Consider the following 22,300-nt stretch of genomic DNA (forward strand, 5'->3'; position numbering starts at 1 on the left):
TTGCTTAATTAAATATTCAAAACACAGTGTTACTGTTCAAACTCTGTGTAATGTTACGGTGGCCAAAAATATTAAGTATACTTGTTAAATAAAACCTCTGCCTTGTTTTTAATGAATACTAAGGCCTACTACACTAGTGTATTTTAATGTTGGTCATTATACTGGTACTTGGAGAGCAAAGGATTTTTCTGAAGTGCGAGTTGTTTAAAAACATTTGAGAACCACTGGCATATCTCAATGTGCACCCATTGTTGTAGTTACTGGATTGATTTACGACATCTCGTCTGCATATCGGTCAGTTGTGACGCTATTTGAAGACTTCTGTATCATGTTTGTCATCAGCGTATTAGCAGGTGGGCAGATACTAAAGGCCTCAATATAGCGCTTCATCCACCCCAAACTCTCTGGAGGTGCTGGACGTGCTCCTCCAAAAAATTCCTTGCGCCAAAGGCCCTGTGATTAGTCTGCATTTTTAGTACATTATTTTTGCTACGTAGCCTTTCCTGGGGTTTTTCGCACCGTCTCCAACCTGTACGAATGGGGATGTATGGATAAACAGTATTAATGATAAACCGCGGTAAAACTACCAAGAGTTAGTATTGTTTAAAAAAAAAAAAGATTGTAAAACTGTGATTGATAGCCGCAATTTTATAAACTTATGTAGCTAGCTTAAATGCTAACATAAATACAAGAGACATGACCATATTTCCCTATTAAGAAGCAACATAATGTACACAAATCTAAACATGAATAAACACAATGTTGTCTGCGTAACTACTGTAAGACTACAGCTTTCAATGATTTTAGTAATCGAGTAATGTATCAATTAGTTTGTTCGATTAATGCGTAATCGGCTAACACCTTTATAGCCTCAATGCGTATTCTAGATTGTTCTGCTTGCCATATCCTTAATATTATTTTTTCTAATTAATGCACATTATCAGCATTGAATTTGCACTATTAAAATGTGTGTATTATTAAAACAACCATTTTGCATTAATCATTAAAAAAATAACACAGCTCTAAAACTTTTCAAATTAAAACGAAAGAAGAGACTTTTATTCAAACACTCAAATAAAAACAGTATAGCTCTTAAGAAGCCAGAAGAATATTTCATGTTTGCTAAATAAAACTTGGTTAAACTAGTACAGTGTATATTTGCACTTTTTGGGCACACTCAGCAATGCCATGATAATAATAATAACTGTGATGTGAAATGTTAATATCTTTACAATCCCATATATGATAGAAGGCATTTATGTTTAATATCCATTAGTTCCAGGTCCAACAATGATCCGGTTGCCATTGTTCCCTAACTACAACACAGGAAGCTAAACGACTAATCAAGGAGAGTTGTAGATGTTCAGGAAATTGCTGCCTACCAGAGTTTTGGCAGAGGATTGCCTCGCACTCAGCTCCTGCCAAAGAGCTATAACAGGATCAGGACCATGTTGGAGTGTAAGGCGTAACGTATACGCTGTAGGATAATCCAGACTTTACAGACAGAGGCAGCTTTCCCAATAATGATAGATACCCCAGGGGGTGTCCTAATTTTTCACATGACTGTGAATGACATTTGTGGCGTCACCTATTGGTTTTGTTTGCTTAACATGCATAAAATACTAATATCAGGGACGTTTTATATTCCTTAAACAAACGATCAATGACTTATGGGTATATTAGTTGCTAATAAACCCAACCCTTACAAATACATTTGGTTTGATAACAGTCATGTTTTTAACTCTTGTCGCTCAGATGTTTATGACGTTACTTGTCAGTCCCCAAAAGCGTGGAGAAAAAAATCGTGGCAAGTCACCCTCGAGCGGTGCGTCTCAATTATTTTCTGTCATGACCCATCCTGGGGGACAGAAATGTATCAGCAATCCACCTGAATTGAATTGTGTTTGAGTATTAATTTGTACATCTGTAAAACACAGATTGTGAGTTGCAATCTTTATAAAAACTGCTGAAATTGACTAATTGTTCTTGTCATTCCTTTGACCAACATCTCCATTTCTTTACTTTAACCTGAGCTGAGCCCGCCCACTAGGTCACCATTTGTAGTCCCCCCACACCCCTTCACCTTTTTTTTTTTTTTCAATTTGTCGCACTTTAATTATTTAATTATTTTTTATCTTTCAGTTGTACTTTTTATCCGAACCCTTTCACCGTATTCATTTTGCACTATCTTGTTTAGCTTATGCATTGTTTATGTTCTCTTTTTTTTGCTCTATGCTTTTTAACCTGTAAATCACTTTGGTCCAATTTTTTAATTGTTGTAAACGTGCTATATAACTAAAATTGCCTTGCCTTGCCTTGCTTCTGTTAGCTCTGTGCACGAGTTCCTGTGTACTTACTACTTCTACCGGGTAGAACAGGGAACCTGTTGATGACATTGAGCACTGCTGCCACATAGCTGCAGGTGTGTCAATTGTTCTAACATGAATACTAGAGTGTAGAGGCCTGCTGTTAATGATTCCGATCCACTATTTGAGAAACCCTCCCCTAAAGTTACAGTGGGGTGTTGACCACATTGAGCTGTGTGGGAAATTTCCAGTCAGCCCGATTTCCATCCATTCATCCATTCTCTACCGTATTTCTTTTGCACTATCTTGTTTAGCTTATGCATTGTTTATGTTCTTTTTTTTTGTTCTATTCTTTTTAACCTGTAAAGCACTTTGGTTCAATTTTAAAATTGTTGTAAACGTGCTATATAAATAAAGTTGTCTTGCCTTGCCTTGCTTCTGTTAGCTCTGTGCACGAGTTCCTGTGTACTTACTACTTCTATCGGATAGAACAGGGAACCTGTTGATGAGATTGAGCACTGCTGCCACATAGCTGCAGGCGTGTCAATTGTTCTTACATGAATACTAGAGTGTAGAGGAAAATAATAAAAAAAACTCCCCTGCTGTTAATGATTCCGATCTCCTAATTGAGAATCACTCCCCTAAAGTTACAGTGGGGTGTTGAGCACATTGAGCTGTGTGGGAAATTTCCAGTCAGTCCGACTTCCATCCATTCATCCATTCTCTACCGCTTGTCCCTCTCGGAGCCACGGGGGGTGCTGGAGCTTATCCCAGCTGCACTCGGGCGGAAGGCGGGATACACTCTGGAAAGGTCGTCACCTCATCGCAGTCAGTTCGACTCATGGGGTCAAACTTTGGGGTTTATTACCAGCGTCACCATCCAATGTGTTGGTCACAGAAAATAATAAAAAAAGCAACTCAGTAGGAGTGCACGTTTTGACTAATGTTTACACTTTTGTGCGAAAGAGCAAACAAACCAATACAGTCATGTGAAAAACATTAGGACACCCCGGGGGATAACTGGAGATAGACAGACTGACAGACTTGCCATCTGCTAGGTTTTAGGATTTGCGCCATTATTTGCAGCTCCAATATTGACAACCCGGCATAGAAGGGCACTACCTGCTGTGTTTGCTCTGACACAAGTCTTAGGCACTAACTCAGAGGCAAAGGCTGCTCAAGGCTGCAGTCAAACGGCCGATGCTGATGGGGCAATTCAGCACCTTGTAACTGCTGCCACTGTGGGCAAATCCATCACCGTTTACCTTGGCGGCAGCCATTAGACCATTGTGGAGGACCGCTGCGGAAAATGAAGCTCAGCAGAATATACTAGCATCGCCGGACATTTCTACATGACTTCGACCCTTCTGCTTGTAATCCCTCCCTCTGCCTGACGTGCTAAGAGACAGTACTTCAGCCAATCCGCTGTCTCCTGACACTCCAATGGTGTGAGAGGTTTCCTTGCAAATGAAAGAACCTTGCATGATTTATCATTTGAGGACTGATTATTGCTCTTTGGCCAAACCTACCAATGTTAAATAAGGAAGGGAGGACAAACTGTCACAGTACAAGGTGAGGTTACTAATGACCAATGTCTCTTCCTTATAATCAAAAAGTCATCATTTCACAAGTCTTAAGAGCGCTGTTTGAAAGTGCTTTTTAGTGACCGTTGTCCCTTGAAAATCAAAAGGTTAGGAATATAAAGGAAATAATGGTCTAAAAAGTCGGACAAAAATGATTAGATTTGTTGCTAAAAGCGCTACCGGTTTTACTGTTTTTAGGTTTTACTATTAACATATGCTCAAAGTTCCCTTATTTGTGCAAATGTCTTTTTAATGACGCTATAACAGTAATATTTGTCCCTAGAGTTCATTTTTATGAGCAACAAACGTTATAAAATTTTAGCGTCCCTCTGTCCTCATGGACATGCTGAAGCCACTTCACAGAGGACGGTTTACCATAAATTCCAGACTAAAAGGCCACTATTTTTTTTCCTACGCTTTGAACCATGCAGTTTATAAAAGGGTATGGCTAATTTATGGATTTTTCTTCGCTGACGGCCATAATGCAAATGGTTTTCACATGAAAATACACTAAAAAGGTGTGTTACTGTTTGCTCACTGCAGGTGTTGCTGAGTGAATGTCTATAGTATTTCTTTCTGTTTAGTACGTTCAACCAAAAGTACAAGTGCCGATCCGTCTTCTAAACGTCTATAGTGTTTCTACTTGTATGGATTCTTCACTCATCACGCCAAGTAACGTTTGTACGTTTTACAATATATCTAAAACAATTCTTACTTACTAAATGATCGCATGTGTGATGTATTTTCATGCATATTTGTATGTTCTATTGTAATGTAATGGAGCTAGCATCGTTAGCATTAGATAACATGCTAAAACATTTACGAGTGTCTGTTAGTATTATTAACAGGGTTTCTCATTGTCATCCCATTGGGCTGAGTTTTTTCTTGCCCTGATCTGGGATCTGAGCCGAGGATGTCGTTGTGGCTTGTGCAGCCCTTTGAGACACTTGTGATTTAGGGCTATATAAGTAAACATTGATTGATTGATTGAACTTAAAATGGCATTCTGTTTTAATTGTTCCAGGTTTACAAATTCCTCGGTAAATTCACAAAAATGTCACCGTGGAGTTATTGTGTCTATTAAGCTGATTGGAGAGCTAGCTTCTGCAGCTGGTGGGTCCATGACGATGATTTTTGTTTTGTTTGATCAGCCAGTTTACTGCCAGGATACAGACATCGTTTGGAAACTATTAAGGTATGCAAATAAACATCTACAAAATCTTTGTGTAAATAACTAATTTCACAACGTATATATATATATGCGGCTCATAGTCCGGTGCAGCTAGTATAAGAACAAATACTTTTTTCTTCTAAATTTTTGTGGGTGCGGCTTATATGTGTCTTCTATTGTCCAGAAAATACCATACCCAGGCTTTTCTACACATCTTGAAATAAAGCCTGGACCTTGGCCCACTATTCATGTGAACTTTAAGTTTTCCCATTTTAAACAGGCGGACTTAGTATGATGTTGCTGTTTGAAATGTGACATTATTGTTAGCACTGTAGCTCACAGAGCTATGCTAGTGTTGCTAACACGTGTATCTTCTTGTACCACTACTTAATGTTACGTTGTTGATATAGGGCATCTATTACATCGCAACAAACAACATCAATGCAAAAATTTGGGTCACACACTTCCAATTAAGGCTGTACAATTAATACAATTTTAATCACGATTTACAATGTTGGCTGCCAAAACAAAACAAGGGTGATTGTCAGTGATTTTTACATTTAGAATGCAGTCTCTGCTGCTTATCAAATCGAACAATTTCAAAGCCGCGGTGGCAGAAGAACAACAGCGGACCAACCGCCTAAGCCAAAAGCCATCTTGTATGGACACAGAGCTCCATTACCACGCCGACCACTTTGCAAACCTTCCACCTCCCAAACGTGTCCGGTGCTGTTGCAGCCGGTTGCCTCATTTTAGTTCTGTGGAGCCTTCAGCTAGCGTTTACGACCGTAACGCATTATTAAACGGCGACAGGAGTGCACGCCTATGTATACTGTAGCTGTTTTGCTTGTCTCCCTGGTGTCCTACTAGCAGGACTAATGGCTATTGCAATCGTGCAAAATAAAGTCTGGAAACGCCTTTCCGTTATGTGACATATGTTTTACAATACAAATGGTTAAATGAAGGTCAATCAAACAATCAAATGTTGACACTTTTTCTTATACTTTCTGATCTCTCTCTCTATGCCCCCCCCCCCCCACACCCCCTCCATATCCCACACCCCGGATTTTAAATAATGTAAATAATTCAATGTTTATACTCTGATGATTATCTTGTGTGATGACTGTATTATAATGTTAGTATATATGTGATAGTGTATATCTGTATCATGAATCAATTTAAGTGGACCCCGACTTAAACAAGTTGAAAAACGTATTCGGGTGTTACAATTTAGTGGTCAATTGTACGGAATATGTACTTCACTGTGCAATCTACTAATAAAAGTTTCAATCAGTCAAAGTCAAGCGAAGGTGTCCAATTGATGATGCGCGGGACACTTGCGGAACGTGGCTGTTTTTTTAATGGCCCCTCCATAAAATGGATAGTGCTAAATACATAATGTAATGAGAAAAAGATGGAATTTCAATTATGCCCAAAAAAACAAAAATTTGTCTTTAAATATATAGATAAAGTTTATTTCGCCCTTTTATTATACTATTTTATTACCAATTACATGACATCACGTTCACGCGTGTCCCCCCAAAAACCTTCGGGACCCCATTACCACAAGTAGGTTGCCAACCTATGAGAAACTTATCATAATGAATATTCATAAATTCAATTTTAATAAAAAATAGTCATGTTTATGCTGGTCATAATCGTGCAGCCATACTTCCAATACACTATGCTGGGACCTCTCTAATTCATTTAAAATTGCTTTTAATAATACTACAGAATAATACGGGACATTTAACATGACAATCAACCATAGTAGAATGTTACCGTATTTTTCGGACTATAAGTCGCAGTTTTTTTCATAGTTTGGCCGGGAGTGCGACTTATACTCAGGAACAACTTATGTGTGAAATTATTAACACATTACCGTAAAATATCAAATAATATTATTTAGCTCATTCACGTAAGAGACTAAACGTATAAGATTTCATGGGATTTAGCGATTAGGAGTGACAGCTTGTTTGGTAAACGTATAGCATGTTCTATATGTTATAGTTATTTGAATGACTCTTACCATAATATGTTATGTTAACATACCAGGCACGTTCTCAGTTGGTTATTTATGCGTCATATAACGTACACTTATTCAGCCTGTTGTTCACTATTCTTTATTTATTTTAAATTGCCTTTCAAATGTCTATTATTGGTGTTGAGTTTTATCAAATACATTTCCCCAAAAAATGCGACTTATACTCCAGTGCGACTTATATATGTTTTTTTCCTTCTTTATTATGCATTTTCGGCAGGTGCGACTTATACTCCGAAAAATATGGTACTTTAAATATTAGTTGTTTCATGTCCAAGTCCATTATGTTTTATGTTCAGGAACCCTTATGAAAGGACCCTGTGAATTCAAGTGCTATCATTTCTAATAAATACTTCAAACTGTTTCCTGTTATGGATTGATTTCAAGTTCCGAGGCCCCACTATGCGTTTAATGCTGCCATTTTTGGTTAAACCAGTGAATGTGCACAGAGGAGCCTGGTGCTTCCAAGGTTCCTCTTGAGACGTGCACTTTCAGCTGGCTAATTGTTGTCCCCCATGCTCATAAGCTATACATTTGCCTCTAACTCTCGCAGCGTGAAGCGCATTAAATACAGAAAGATGAAGCGGGGTTCTACCACCAGGTGGCCATAACCAGCTCATTCATCTTAGGGAACCACCTGTTATGCTGCCGCCATACAGTCACAGTAAAAGGACAACATGTGGATTGGTTGTTACTATTGCAAGGCTTCTCACGTCTACGAATTCAAAGCCTGGTGGCGCAGGTGGTGGCTACGTCTCTAGGGGGGATTCATCTGTCAGCAGTCCAATATAAGTCAGGTGGCATGGGCATATGGGTAGTATTGACCACCGAGTCCATCGGGGGATGCATAAACAAGTACACACACATTCCCGCACACACACACACATGTCACTTTCAAGCATTACCCGAGCATAAAAACAACAACCATTTAAATTAACATTGGATAATCCCACAGGGGGGCTACCTACATTATGTCCTATATTTGATTCAAACTCATTTGTTATCAAATAAAAAACAAAACAGCCCAAACAAAAACACAAGCCTGCGGCTAACAGCTTGACAAGTGCCAATGTTGATAACAAATTAGTGGTCAAACTTTTCCATCTCACGTACAGTACTGATGCCGCAGTTGGATGTATACTGCTTTGCTACAAATTAAAAGTGTGCTAGTATCGCCTGGGGGGTAATTATCTCCAAAATGTCTTCTTATCGATGCATGAAATGGAGCAATTACATTCAGGCCTCATTTCAGGACAAATCGCAGTATGGTTGACCTTTAGGACCCACTTATGGTATGACTCAGTAGATATTTGATACTGCAGCGCTACTATAATGCAGTAGTCAATGTTTGTCTATACGCTATTGAGGCAGTGATAGCATTTACTGTAGCATGAAGGCATCATCTCGCGGTCATGTCATCATCATGCGATCTGTCTGAGCAGAAGGGAATAAGCGCTGAATCTTTGACGGCAAAGTCATCCACAGCCCGAGGGCAACACTTAATAGTGGGTGAAAACCCATCTATGGACTGTGAGCTTCCCCCATCTACTGTAACTGACTTTGACACTTTGTGTATGCAGTCACTTTTACTCTAAATGGCACACAAGTTCACCCAGCTGGATAATCTCACACTGTTTGTGTTGCATTGAAATAAAGATAAATCACTGACATATAAAGTTAGCGTATTTTTCGGACTATAAGTCGCAGTTTTTTTCATAGTTTGGCCGGGGGTGCGACTTATGTGTGAAATTATTAACATATTACCGTAAAATATCAAATAATATTATTTAGCTCATTCACGTAAGAGACTAGACCAGGGGTCGGCAACCCAAAATGTTGAAAGAGCCATATTGGACCTAAAATACAAAAACAAATCTGTCTGGAGCCGCAACAAATTAAAAGCCATATTACATACAGATAGTGTGTCATGAGATATACATTGAATTGAGATGACTTAAAGGAAACTAAATGACCTCAAATATAGCTACAAATTAGGCATAATGATGCAATATGTACATATAGCTAGCCTAAATAGCATGTTAGCATCGATTAGCTTGCAGTCTTGCAGTGACCAAATATGTCTGATTAGCACTCCACACAAGTCAATAACACCAACAAAACTCACCTTTGTGCATGAAACGTTAAAAGTTTGGTGGACAAAATGAGACAGAAAAAGAAGTGGCATAAAACACGTCCTCGAAAGTTATACATGTAAACAAACTACGGTGAGTTCAAGGACCGCCAAAATTAGTAGGACAAAACGGCGCTCGCCAAATACTTGAGTCAGTGAAGCATGTTTAATATAAACAGCGTGCTTTATAACAATTAGGGAGGTTTGTGTCATATTTGTCCTCCTACAGAAACCATATTAAAACAAAAAATATATTTTTTTCCCCTCATCTTTTTCCATTTTTCATACATTTTTGAAAAAGCTCAAGAGAGCCACTAGGGCGGCGCTAAAGAGCCGCGGGTTGCCGACCCCTGGACTAGACGTATAAAATTTGACCGATTCGTGGGAGGGATAACAAAATAATCAATTTAATGACATTTAGTTGTAATTTTTTCAACAAAATTGATTATGATACACAACACAAGCATGCCTCTGCCTCAGCAGAGCTACCAACATTTTCAAGGACAGCTCCCACCCTGGCTTTGACCTGTTTGACCTGCTGACCTTGGGAAGACGCTACAGGGTCATCAGGTCTAAGACAAACTGACTCAAGAACATTTTTTCCCCTAAAGCCATAACCACGGGGAACTCTCATAGGCACTGATTTTATAGTTTAGCACCTCTCTGTGTGCAATTTTTACTTTCCACCCACAGTCTGAATGTTTCTGTATATATGTATATAGTATAATATTTAAACAACACATTCAGAACATTCGTTCTCAGGACCGGACTGTGCACCTTACCTCCTTTTGCACTATTTTTATTTTCTTTCCTTCCTATTTGTAGACTGTCGCACTGGGTCGACTTTGACATCCAACTTACACCAGGATATGGTGAGAAAGACACGGAAAGACACGTTTGCGGCACATGCATTTATTTTATTTCAACTCTTTTTGAGGATTATCATTATTTCTTTATCTAAACGGGACGGTATGAACACCCCATCGGTCGGCATCTGAGTGAGAGCAGACATTGTACGGCAAGTCATTGTTTTATTATGTTCAAAGTTTGTATATCTTGTTCAGTACTTAGCAATATTGCTGCATAATGCTTTTTTTTATATACAGTATATATATGCCACCCTATGCTTAAATTGAGCAAAATATGTCATTATTAAATGTTATTATGAATGTGCCTGTTACTACATTACATATATCTTGCATGTATAGAAAACGCTGAAGGACATTTTTTGGATGTTTTTAGAGCACCTTATAGGCGGAACAGAGTGACTCCCCTTACCTCCATCATTAGCCGACTTTTGCTAGCGTTTTTTTAAGAGTTAAAATGCATAAAAAAACCCAACATATGTGCTCTTGTATTACATAAGGATTGTGAATGATAGACATCAGGGTTGTCTCACTACCAATATTTTGGTACAGGTACCAAAATGTATTTCGATACTTTTCTAAATAAAGGGGACCACAACAAAATGCATTATTGGCTTTTTTTTAACAAACAGGGTTAATTAAATATCTGTTTCTTATTGCAACCGAAGAACAATTTTGTCCTTAAATAAAATAGTGAACATACTAGACAACTTGTCTTTTAGTAGTAAGCAAACAAAGGCTCCTAATTTGGCTACTGACGTATGCAGTAACATATTGTGTCATTCCCCATTCTATTATTTTGTCAAAATTATAAAGAACAAGCTGTAAAATTTTATTATTAATCTACTTGTTCATTTACTGTTAATATCAGTTTCAACATGTTCTAGTTACACTTCTGTTGAATTGTAATACATGCTTATTCTTCTGTTTGGATATTTTACATTAGTTTTGGATGATACCACAAATTTAGGTATTGATCCAATACCAAGTAGTTACAGGGTCATACATTGGTCATGATTTAAGCTCTCATGCGTCCAGGGAGTTTATGAAAATAATATCAATTAAAAAAAAAAAAATTGTTGTAGTCATAGTAGTATCGACTAGATACGCTCCTGTACTTGGTATCATTACAGTGGATGTCAGGTGTAGATCCACCCATGGCATTTGTTTACATCATGACGCAGGTGAGCTATATCGTATCCTCCTACGGTGTGTAGTGAAGCATGTTTAGCTATTCCTCGTCCTGCAGGCATGATACTTGTAAGAAACTCACTTTATTTGTCGCCATGGAGGCGAGGATTAGTGATTTAGAAGAAGCTAAAATACTGCCAATTGCGGATGGACATTAGCCGCTAGCTAGCTAGCCATGTTTTAAAGCACCTCTTCCTGTGGGCATTTCAGTGTTATAGCTTTACCTTTATTGTTAGTTTTTAAGCCAAACTGTGTCCATTCTCCCTTTTCTGTCTGCTTGTAAGTACTCTTGTAACGCTTGTAACTGATTGTACGCTGCCGAACATGCTCCTATGTTCGTAAAACCAGAAATGTCATGATGTGACAACGACGTACCGTCACGCCTGTGAAAAAAATAATATGACGAACCGGTACTTTTCACACAGAGTATAGTACCTTTTTTTAATTCATTAGTACCGCAATACTATTCTAGTACCGGTATACCGTACAACCCCAATAGACACAATTCCTAAAAAAGAGCAGTTCCCCTTTAAAGTTCTGTTTTTTGTACTACCTTTTGACCTCTGATTTGACTTCTTTTAAAAATGTGTCACAGTTACTAAAATGCTACATAAAACAATTATTGATAGGGAAAATTATATTATATATTAACCAGCATATTATAAAAAATCTGTCATTGACTATGAAGGTTCCACTCCACATATATGTTATATAGCTAAAATGTACATGTGCTGAAGGCAAAATTGGACTTTAGGACATTTGCAACTAAATTTTTCTACAACCCCCATTTTTTATGATTCAGTTTTCTACAAAAATGTCCACTCGACCTTTGGCCTGGTTTTTGTACCCGGGCCACAAGTGGTTATAAAGTAATGTGCTACATTTACTCTGTTACATTTCATTCTGTTTACGTTTAGTTCTGTTTGCAACTTCCTCACAGTAAAATTTTTCAAAGCAAAAAATACAACAAGAACACCACCGGCTAGCTTATGTTACCTTTAGTGGTTTAACGGAACCAGTTTGTTTGACAATTGTCTATATTTTTCACAATTTTGAACATTTCGAATAGAGAAACTGGAAATGGTCATGCATCATGTTGTATTCATGCATGTTCGAAATAAACTTAAACTCAAACAATTACAAATGTATTTAATACATTTTATTACCGGCCCCAATAAGATGATTGGAGTTTACAGCTGTTACTCATCCGATCTCGTCAACACGTACGCGCAGGAAGCGCGTGCACACAAACAAAAACAGCACAAGAGAAGCAATGAACAATTTGCAGTCATGTTGTTGTTATGATAGAATATACATTCAATGACAGCTAACGCTAGCTATCCAAATTGCTATTATTACAAGAGGGCGGGATACATGTGTAAAATACATTGGAAAGTTGGCGCCCTCTGGGCATCTGTGTAAATGTTGCAAACGGTGAGATATTTATGTTGCATCCTCACAGCAGGGAAGAAAAGGACAGTGACTCACACAAGACCCAGCAATCAATGTTTACCTTTTAAACTACAAAAAAGAACATTTACTGTATATCATGAACTGTCATCTGTCTCAATAGAAATGTCTACATTTCATCCTACAGGAATTTAACTTCCAAATAGAGAGCATATGTTGCTGTAAAATGTAGATGTTTTTTTTTTATGTTTTAGCTGCACTGATGTTAACATAAGTCATGTTAATACATCATAAGGGACTATAAAATGTGCATCTTTTGTTGTAAATACGCACACGCACACTTACACACACACACACACACACACACACACACACACACACACACACACACACACACACACACACACGCGCGCACGCATGCACGCGTACACTCACACATTCTTGTATTTGTACCTTCTTGAGACCTGAGAAAAATGCCTACCTCTTTCAGACCACTCTTTTTAGATATATAAAGATTTGTATTTATAACATTAATAATATATACAAACTATGCAAATATAAAAAAATGTAAGCTTTTAGTTATTTTTTTATTTTTTGCTTGTAATTGGTTTTTAATCTTCATTATTTACTTCAAGTTATTACAGCATTTCTCTATATACAGTACATATTATTATTATATATTTTTTTAATTTTATTTCCGCCAAATGGGGCACATTTCAATTTCTTACACACACTTGTTATTACATATGTTGGCCAGAGGGGGAGCACTTGAAATTTTTACACACACTTGCTATTTCATATGTTGACCAGAGGGGGAACACTTTTAAAAGCGACACACAGTCAATTTGAAAAATCCCTCCTTTTTGGGACCACCCTAATTTTGATAGATTTCACCACCAGGGCTGCAAATGAGACATTCTCTGTTAGATGCAATGGTTTTCCCTATTGGGACCATGATTTAGGTCCTAACTTGTTCACCGGTCCTCATGAAAAGGGTAATTTTCCTTGTTGATGTCTCAAGAAGGTTAGAAATACAAGAACACACACACACACACACACACAAATATGGTTTGTAGTGCAAGTACCAATAAAACAATAGCTTCTAAAAAAATCATTAATTACCGGTACTCACCATTTACTCAGTACTGGAGTAATTTTTTCACTGAATACTTATTTGGATGACTACTTTTTTTACTGTCTTGGAATCGTATTACTCTAAAGCAGTGCTTCTCTATTATTTTCGGTTCTGCCCCACCGAGTAAGAAAAAAAATCACGCCCCCCCCCACTCTCTGTCGTGATTACAAATATTATAATTTGTCTATACAATTGGTATAAGTACACCTCTGCATAACATTCTATCCTTATGTACATTAAAACAAAAAAAGAAAGAAATATAGATCAACTTAGAACAAATAACAACTATATTAATATTGATTTTTTGAAAAAATCTAAAGTGCATCAATTTGCCTAAATAAAAATAAATAAAAAAGTAAATAAAATAAATCTGTATTTAATCTATAAACATTTTTTTGACCGACTTGAGCCAATTGATACTGAAACATTTAATTGAATAAATTCAATAAATAATACATTTAAATGGATTTTATGAGCACAATATATAAAACAAAAAATAATAAAACAATTTGTGCTGATTTTTAATTTTTAATTTTTTTTTAAATCAAAATGAGGAAGTCAGGATTAATGGCTACAATGTGCACGTTTTGTAGTGCACAGGTTTCCAAAGTGAGGTTTCAAGCGTGAAACTGACAAAGCGTGTTCCCCGGGGTCACACGCGTCGCCCCTGGCATCGCACGGCGTCCCCCAAGGGTGATGAAGAACTGCTCTAAAGTAACAATACTCTTACTTAAGTACAACTTTTGGCACCTCTACCCACCTCTGTGTGTCGCCAAAAGTCAGTTTACCTACAAGCCCAAACAAAGAATCTCATGCATTGGTGACTCAATCAGAGTGCTTTTTTCTTTTTATTGAAAACGACTGCAAAATAAGCCAACATGGGGCAAAAGAAAGTTGCATATGGACTTTGATGAAGAAGGTGAGAAACACTATTCAAGAAAGAAGGCGCCGTCCACTTGGCTCTCCCCTCCTCGTCTTTGTCAACAAAAGTCTACACATATAATCCTTTATCCATTTCATTGCATTTATATGTACTTTGGATATAAAATGTGTTTGATATGATTTAAAAAAAAAAAAATTAGATCAGGGGTTCTTAACCCTTTTGACCTTCACTACAGAGGGGCCCAGGGCCCACACAAAATTTTACATTAACTTTAATCGTATTCAATAGTAATATTTAACATACAGTAGGAAGGAGATTTATATAGCCCCATTAGTCACGGTTTAACTGACACATGAAACCTGATTGGGGGTGCACTATCCACTTTAGCTGCCCGATAGCAGTCATGTGTTAAATATCTTGACTTGCGTTTTGTAGCAATTCCAACTTTGGAAAAGTGGGCACTTTCCATCATTTTCAGCAGACTGCATTGCAAAATGATTAACCCTCTCTCTTCATCTCACGCAAGAGCCACCAACTATAGCTTCCGACTGCTACCGTTTGTTCGATATTATCATTACTGCCACAAGTGGTGAAAAACTGTATTACAACTGATTACCACTGCGGTCAATGGGGTCCCCAGCTGAGAAACAGATATTTTTTGGGGGCCTCTGGCAGGCGCTTGCAGCCAACAGTAGGCCTATAGTTAAGAAACTGTGAATTAGATGACATTTCTTATGCTGGGGAAAATTGTTTTGGTTTCCCTACAATTTGGTCTTCATCTGACCTTTTGAAATTGATTACTTACCGTCAAAAACCAAGGTACTGCTGTAATAAACAAATGCAACCCATAAACCTGCTGGGGCTGGGGGTGGATATAGAGAGTACGGCGGCCACAACGAAAGTCTGTGACTTCTAGTAAAAACGCTTCCGTCTCATTAGAATATCAGTTTTATCTCTTAGAAATGACATTTGGCAAATGAGAGAACCCAGGACGCGGCTGTGTGTTTTACTGCCGGAGTAGGTCATCAAAGGCAGGTCCCTGTTTAGAGGAAAATGATTGCCATGGAGACGGGATGGCGACTTCTTATCAGAGTCTCAAAAGAAAGCACAACAGCGTAAATAAATAGGTCAGAGATGCTGAATGCACCCCAAATAATTTGTCCACCATTGCAGTACTTGCTGTAATGTCACTTTGATGCGGATGTACTGGTGAATACTCATTACTTATAACAAGTATTGGATTCACAGTATAGTTACTTCCCTAACTCAGTGTTTTTCAACCTTTTTTGAGCCAAGGCACATTTTTTTCATTGAAAAAATGTGGAGGCACACCACCAGCAGAAAACATTAAAAAAATAAAACTCAGCAGCTGATGTTGACAATAAAAAGTTGTTCTCGCAAGTGTTGGATAAGAATTCAAACCATAACCAACCATGCATGACTATAGCTCGTCTCAAAGTACTGTCACATCACTCCGTGACTTATTTTGAGTTTTTTGGTTCCTTTCTGTGTGTAGTGTTTTAGTTCTTGTCTTGCGCTTCTATTTTGGTGGCTTTTCCTGTTTTGTTGGTATTCTCCTGTAGACGTTTCATGTCTTCCTTGAGCGCTATTACCCGCACCTGGTTTGCTTTAGCAATCAAGGCTATTTAAGTTGTCGCTATCCTTCTTTGCGGGGACATTGTTGATTGTCATGTCATGTTCGGATGTACTTTGTGGACGCCGTCTTTGCTCCACACGCTGTAAGTCTTTGCTGTCGTCCAGCATTCTGTTTTTGTTTCCTTTTCAACCAGTTCAGTTTTAGTTTCGTTTTGCATAGCCTCCCCTAAGCGTCAATGCCTTTTCTTAGCGGCACTCGCCTTTTGTTTATTTTTGGTTTAAGCATCAGATACCTTTTTACCTGCACGCTATCGTCTGAATATTGTGATCACGACAAACCATGTTCCCGACATCTACAAAGCAATTAGCCACCTACTGATATGGAAGAGTACAACACGGTTACTCTGCCGAGCTCTAGACAGCACCGACACTCAACAACGGCCCATTTGCAGATTATTATTACTGGTTTGCAAAACATATTTTTAACCCAAATAGGTGAAATTACATAATATCCCACGGCACACCAGACTGTATCTCACGGCACAGTGGTTGAAAAACACTGCCCTAACTAACCCAATTAGCAGTATTACACTTACATTACAGAATCTTGCAACAATACATTCAGCAATGGAAAGGCAATATCATTTGCAACCCGGCACTGATATCTGCTACATTTAAATGGCAAATGATGTGTATAACAGTAAATTATTGTCTTAATATATTCATGTATTCTTCTCATTATCTTCGCTGGAAGAGAGTCAGGGAGCTGCTGGTGACCCAAGACACATTTTTGGCTTGCGACGCTATGAGCATTGGGGCATTACCTTGGCGTAAAACTGCAGAGGTCAAAGGTGATGTTCCAGTAGCTCAGTCAGTGGTCAGGACAAAGGTTTGATGGACAAGAAGTGAGTGAAGCGTGGTGGGCATGGCAACATGGCAGGGGGAAATATGAATATGCATGGTATGTATGGGAAATAAAAGAGGAGAGGAAATATTAGTGCAGCACAGTTGACTGGAAAATCTACAGGAGGGGGGGGGGGGGGTGTCGTGATCATGTGGCTGGGAGGGAAAAGCAAACCAACAGACCCCATACCTTGGCGGTTTAACTTCAGGTGCGCCAGACCTTGAGGGAAAGAACAGAAAAAAGGATACGGAAAAACAGGAAGTTCATAAAAGAGGATTTGGGAAAAAAACAAAAGCATTGTCACAATGTTGGACTGCAGTTTGTGACAGACATCCTGGGGTAGGCACGGATGTCGGAGTTCAAAACGTGGAAAAGAGGAGGAGTCAAAGTAAAAAGGAGACAGACATCTCAAAGGGAGGGAGAGGGGAAGGGGAAAAAAAACATCTTGATCGGCGCAACTCTCGTCGTGGTTGCTCACATGATGCTTTTTTCCCCCGAATGGAACACAATATCTTAATGCAGACAGTGTTTGACATGTACCAATTAACAAGCTTTGCTTTGATTTGCGTCGAAATGCTCAGTCAAATCTACCTAACAGGATGCTGGGGGAAAAAAAGGCCAGCGCTGACATTCGTCCTCCTCATCCGCTGAATGCTGAAGTGACGACAACTGAATCTTACCAAGCATGGGATGCCAAACCGGAGTGGTGGATTTACAGGTTTTAGCGCCAAAAGACGGAGCAAACAGCTCGGCTGCTGCAGCACTCGTACAATGACATCACTCACCAATCATCATGTAACACATCAGCCAGCCAAGAAAAGGAAAAAAAAAAAAAAAGGAAAGAAAGGAGAAAGGAGCAGCAGGCGCCAAGTTGTTCACCCCTACATCTATTTCCTCCACACACACACACACACACACACACACACACACACACACACACACACACACACACACACACACACACACACACACACACACACACACACATCAATATGCAGCCTGGCAGGGAGTATATGTGGCATACTTCAACCGCCTTTTGCGCCAAAAAGATGTGGATGACAAAACGTAGCACTTCTGCTGAGCACATGAGCCCCACTGAGCCAGCCAACACAAACAGCTCCCTTCATTGCATCAGCAATCAGCACTACAACGCTCCCATAGGACCGCACGCTCGCATTGTGCACCTTTAGACTAAATCACAATCCAATTCAGTTCCATCCTGTATGCCTTTTGTGTGTGTTGCAATTGGAAACTGTTAGGGTACAATGGATATAGTAGAGCACAGAGGTGCCTCGGCTTACAAGTTTAGTCGGTTTTGTGGTATAGCTCATAATTAGGGATGTAACGATAAACAGTATAATAATAACATGCGTCGGAACTGTTCTATATTAAAATTATCGCATAACCACACTTTCATAAACTCACAAACCGGTCCCTAAAGGTAGCTTGAATACACCTTTCCCCATTGAGAAACGACATACCTCAATCTAAACTTTTATAAACACATTGCTGTCTGAGCAAATAAGACATTGAATTTTTGTACGCTGAAACAAAAGGCCGAGCACTCGTAGAATGGAGTGATCAAACCATACTCACAGGGAAGTAACACAGAAGTAAACAGTAAGTTAAGCGCCGAACACCCGTTTTGTCTTTAACATAAAAAAATAAATAAAATAAAAGCTCTCCAAATTAAAAGGAAAGAAGGTAAACATATTTCAACACTCAATAATAATAATAATAATAATAAAAAAAATAGATTCAACAATACCGCGATAGTTTTGGTCACTATAACCGTGAAATGAAATTTTTAATATCGTAACACCCCTACTCATCACTCAGAACACTCAAATTATTGCCCAATGAAATAAATTTCAATCAATTTCATTGGTATTGGGCCCCATCAAAACACTACCATTTTAACCCATAACACGATTTTCAACAGAAAAAAATAACTTCTATATAACAAATATTGTATCAAAAGCGATATAGTAGAATATACTACAAACAGCAAGTAGTTTTATAAAGTAAAGCAATGATAATGCACAGCATTTGCATTAGAGATTGGACTTCCAAACGAGTTCCTTCTCTGTTAAACACACCATCAGCAGCTTATTCATATTCTCATGGATACATGTCTGCCGTTGTGAAATGACTTATACGCCCTTGGCTATCATTTCTTTTTATACTGTGTACTATTATAATATTATAATCGGGGACGGTGTGGCGCGGTTGGGAGAGTGGCTGTGCCAGCCACCTGAGGGTTCCTTGTTCAATCCCCAGTTTCCACCATCCTAGTCACGTTCGTTGTGTCCTTGAGCAAGACACTTTACCCTTGCTCCTGATGGGTCGTGGTTAGCACCTTGCATGGCAGCTCCCGCCATCAGTGTGTGTGAATGGGTGAATGTGGAAATAGTGTCAAAGCGCTTTGAGTACCTTAAAGGTAGAAAAGCACTATACAAGTATAACCCACTTATTAACCTAACCGACTCCCTTTACTTCAGTATGCTAGTACTATGCTATGCTAGGACTGCTTTGCCGATTTTTTTCTATGATTTCTTTCTCTAATTCACTGAATGTCATCCATTTCTTCTTAGCACCGTCTTTCACACTCACTTTCTTCCAAAACAAAGCTCTGTCTCGCTGCTGGTTAAAATGTTAAAGTTAAAGTACCACTGATAGTCACAGACACACTAGGTGTGGTGAATTTATCCTCTGCATTTGACCCATCCCCTTCTTCCACCTCCTGTGATGTGAGGGGAGCAGTGAGCAGCAGCGGTGGCCGCGCTCGGGAATCATTTTGGTGATTTAACCCCCAATTCCAACCCTTGATGCTGAGTGCCAAGCAGGGAGGTAATGGGTCCCATTTTTATAGTCTTTGGTATGACTCGGCCGGGGTTTGAACTCACAACCTATTATTAGCTAATGCTAGCAAGAGAGACGTCAGATGTTAGGCAGATTTAACGGGGTTCACTGTGGCATTTGCTACGCCAACTAGTGGTGGAGAGGCTAGCAACCCCATTTTTTTCCCTCGCAATTTAAAACAAAAAAAGATTTAGAAAGATGTCAAAAATTGTGTAAAGTGGGGCACTTGTAAGCTGAGGTACCACTGTATCTGCGTCAATTTAATACCTCAGTAATTGTTTGTGTTCATATACTCAAAAGTGCCTCTGGGTACAAAAATAATCAATCGGCGTAAAATAAAATATTTTTGGTTCATACTATCTGGGTAGCAACTACAGTTGTACAGTACCACTTCAATCTCTGCTGCTATTTAAACAAACACATTCAATTATAATGGAGACAGGCCTCGGGAAGGCTATTCGTGCAGTACTGCGCTGTGTGTTTGCTGACATGATGCCGCGTATGTACGTAGCCGATGCGGCTGTATCCTACCTGGAGACGTGGTCCGGATCAGGGTTTGAAAGTGTGAACTGTACTTTGACAAACTGAATTGAATTGGAGCGCTTAGAAGAAGCAAGCCTTAAGGTTCGGTCACTGGGGAACGTCATAAAGATGCAGGTCAGAGTATGTCTACGTGTGCAAAAGCACAGTCACCCAAGGGAGAAGGTACTGTGTGTCCATGCACCACACACACACACACACACACACACACACACACACACACACACACACACACATACACACACACACGCACGCACACACGCTGTTAGAAATCCCTCACAAACGACACGGTGCTATATGCACACCCAGAGAGGTTGTTGCTTCTAAACAACACACCCATACATCGTTGTCAACGTAAGAAACCCAACCACCTCTTCTTTCCGTGTCTCCTCACCCTTCAGGCCATCTCTTTCTCACCAGCTGGGCTGAGATTCAACCGGGCAGGAGCTGGAGCACCATCACCACGTCAAGGTGTCTGCTACGGAAGGGAGGGTGTGTAGCGCTCATCACAACAGTGTGCAAAGCAGAGACAAAAGACACACCCAGCAGCACCAAGCTGCAAAGCACCACTTAGTCAAGAGCGGAAATATCCCGTCTGCAAGGCGGTAAACAAAGGGCCAAACAATATCTCATAAAAGTCAGCAACCATTTAATTGTATCTTCTCCAGGGACAATACTATAGGAATGAAACCAGTTAGAGTAGTCAGTGTACAGCTTGGGAAGCAAGATAGCTTTTAAATGCTACCTTTAAAAATAACATGGTCATGTTCTGCTTCAGAATGTACTGTAACAGTAAATGTTGTAATGTGTGTCCATGCCACCACAATATCAGCAAAAAAAAATGTTGGCATGTATAATCTCCTATACAAGCGCTCTGATACAAGCAGTCCTACAGTATATTTACTTGTCTAAAACTCGGCAGCCAGTTAATCGCTCAATATTCTCCAATAAGCACACAATGTTGGTATTTTTTGTAATTTAGTCAGGTCATTTACAAAAGGTAAACATGGTAGACTATAGGCTACTAGGAGCCAACAGCTAAGCACACAATAGCACACAAGCTAGACATGCTTAATAAGTAGGGGTGTCCCGATATGACTTTTTCACTTCCGATAAGATACTGATATTGGAGTCTTGAGTGTTGGCCGATTTCCACAATTTTTGAGTGTGCAATGTTAGAGAATGTGAAATTAGTTAAACAGAGAACAATGGTAGTAGGTATGAAAACACTGACGATATTATTATTAACAGTCTGGAATGGGTCTGTACATATTTGTTAGTGGATACTTTGGCAAATAACATTGTTCAAATTAAGGATATATATTATGCACGTCTATCTTATGGGCTTGGCTGTTGTGTAGCTGCTGACTCCTAGTAGCCTATAGCCTACCATGTTTACCTTTTGTCAATAACTTCACCAAGGCCATGTCCACAAGAACAGGGATACCTAATACACGCATACTTATCGCTGCGTTTAGGCCTCTTGTCCACACGCACACGCATACTTTTATCCTTAAAAACGCACACTTTTGCAAACGCTGGCCCAAGTGTAGAGTTCCAAAACTATAGACTTAGACTCAGACTTAGACTTCCTTTTTATTGTCATTCAAATGTGAACTTTACAGCACAGATAAGAACGAAATTTCGTTACATAAGCTCATGGTAGTGCAGGATAAAAAAA

At 39.0% G+C, this 22,300-nt stretch overlaps 1 protein-coding gene across 1 annotated transcript in view; it reads right to left on the bottom strand.

Moving 5' to 3' along the window:
* Positions 1-22,300, bottom strand: part of LOC133607627 (neurexin-2-like) — a 416,009-nt gene that overhangs the window by 258,355 nt on the left and 135,354 nt on the right. The window lies entirely within an intron of this gene.

This window comes from Nerophis lumbriciformis, linkage group LG09, assembly GCF_033978685.3.
Source record: "Nerophis lumbriciformis linkage group LG09, RoL_Nlum_v2.1, whole genome shotgun sequence".
In the NCBI taxonomy this organism is placed as follows: domain Eukaryota; kingdom Metazoa; phylum Chordata; class Actinopteri; order Syngnathiformes; family Syngnathidae; genus Nerophis; species Nerophis lumbriciformis.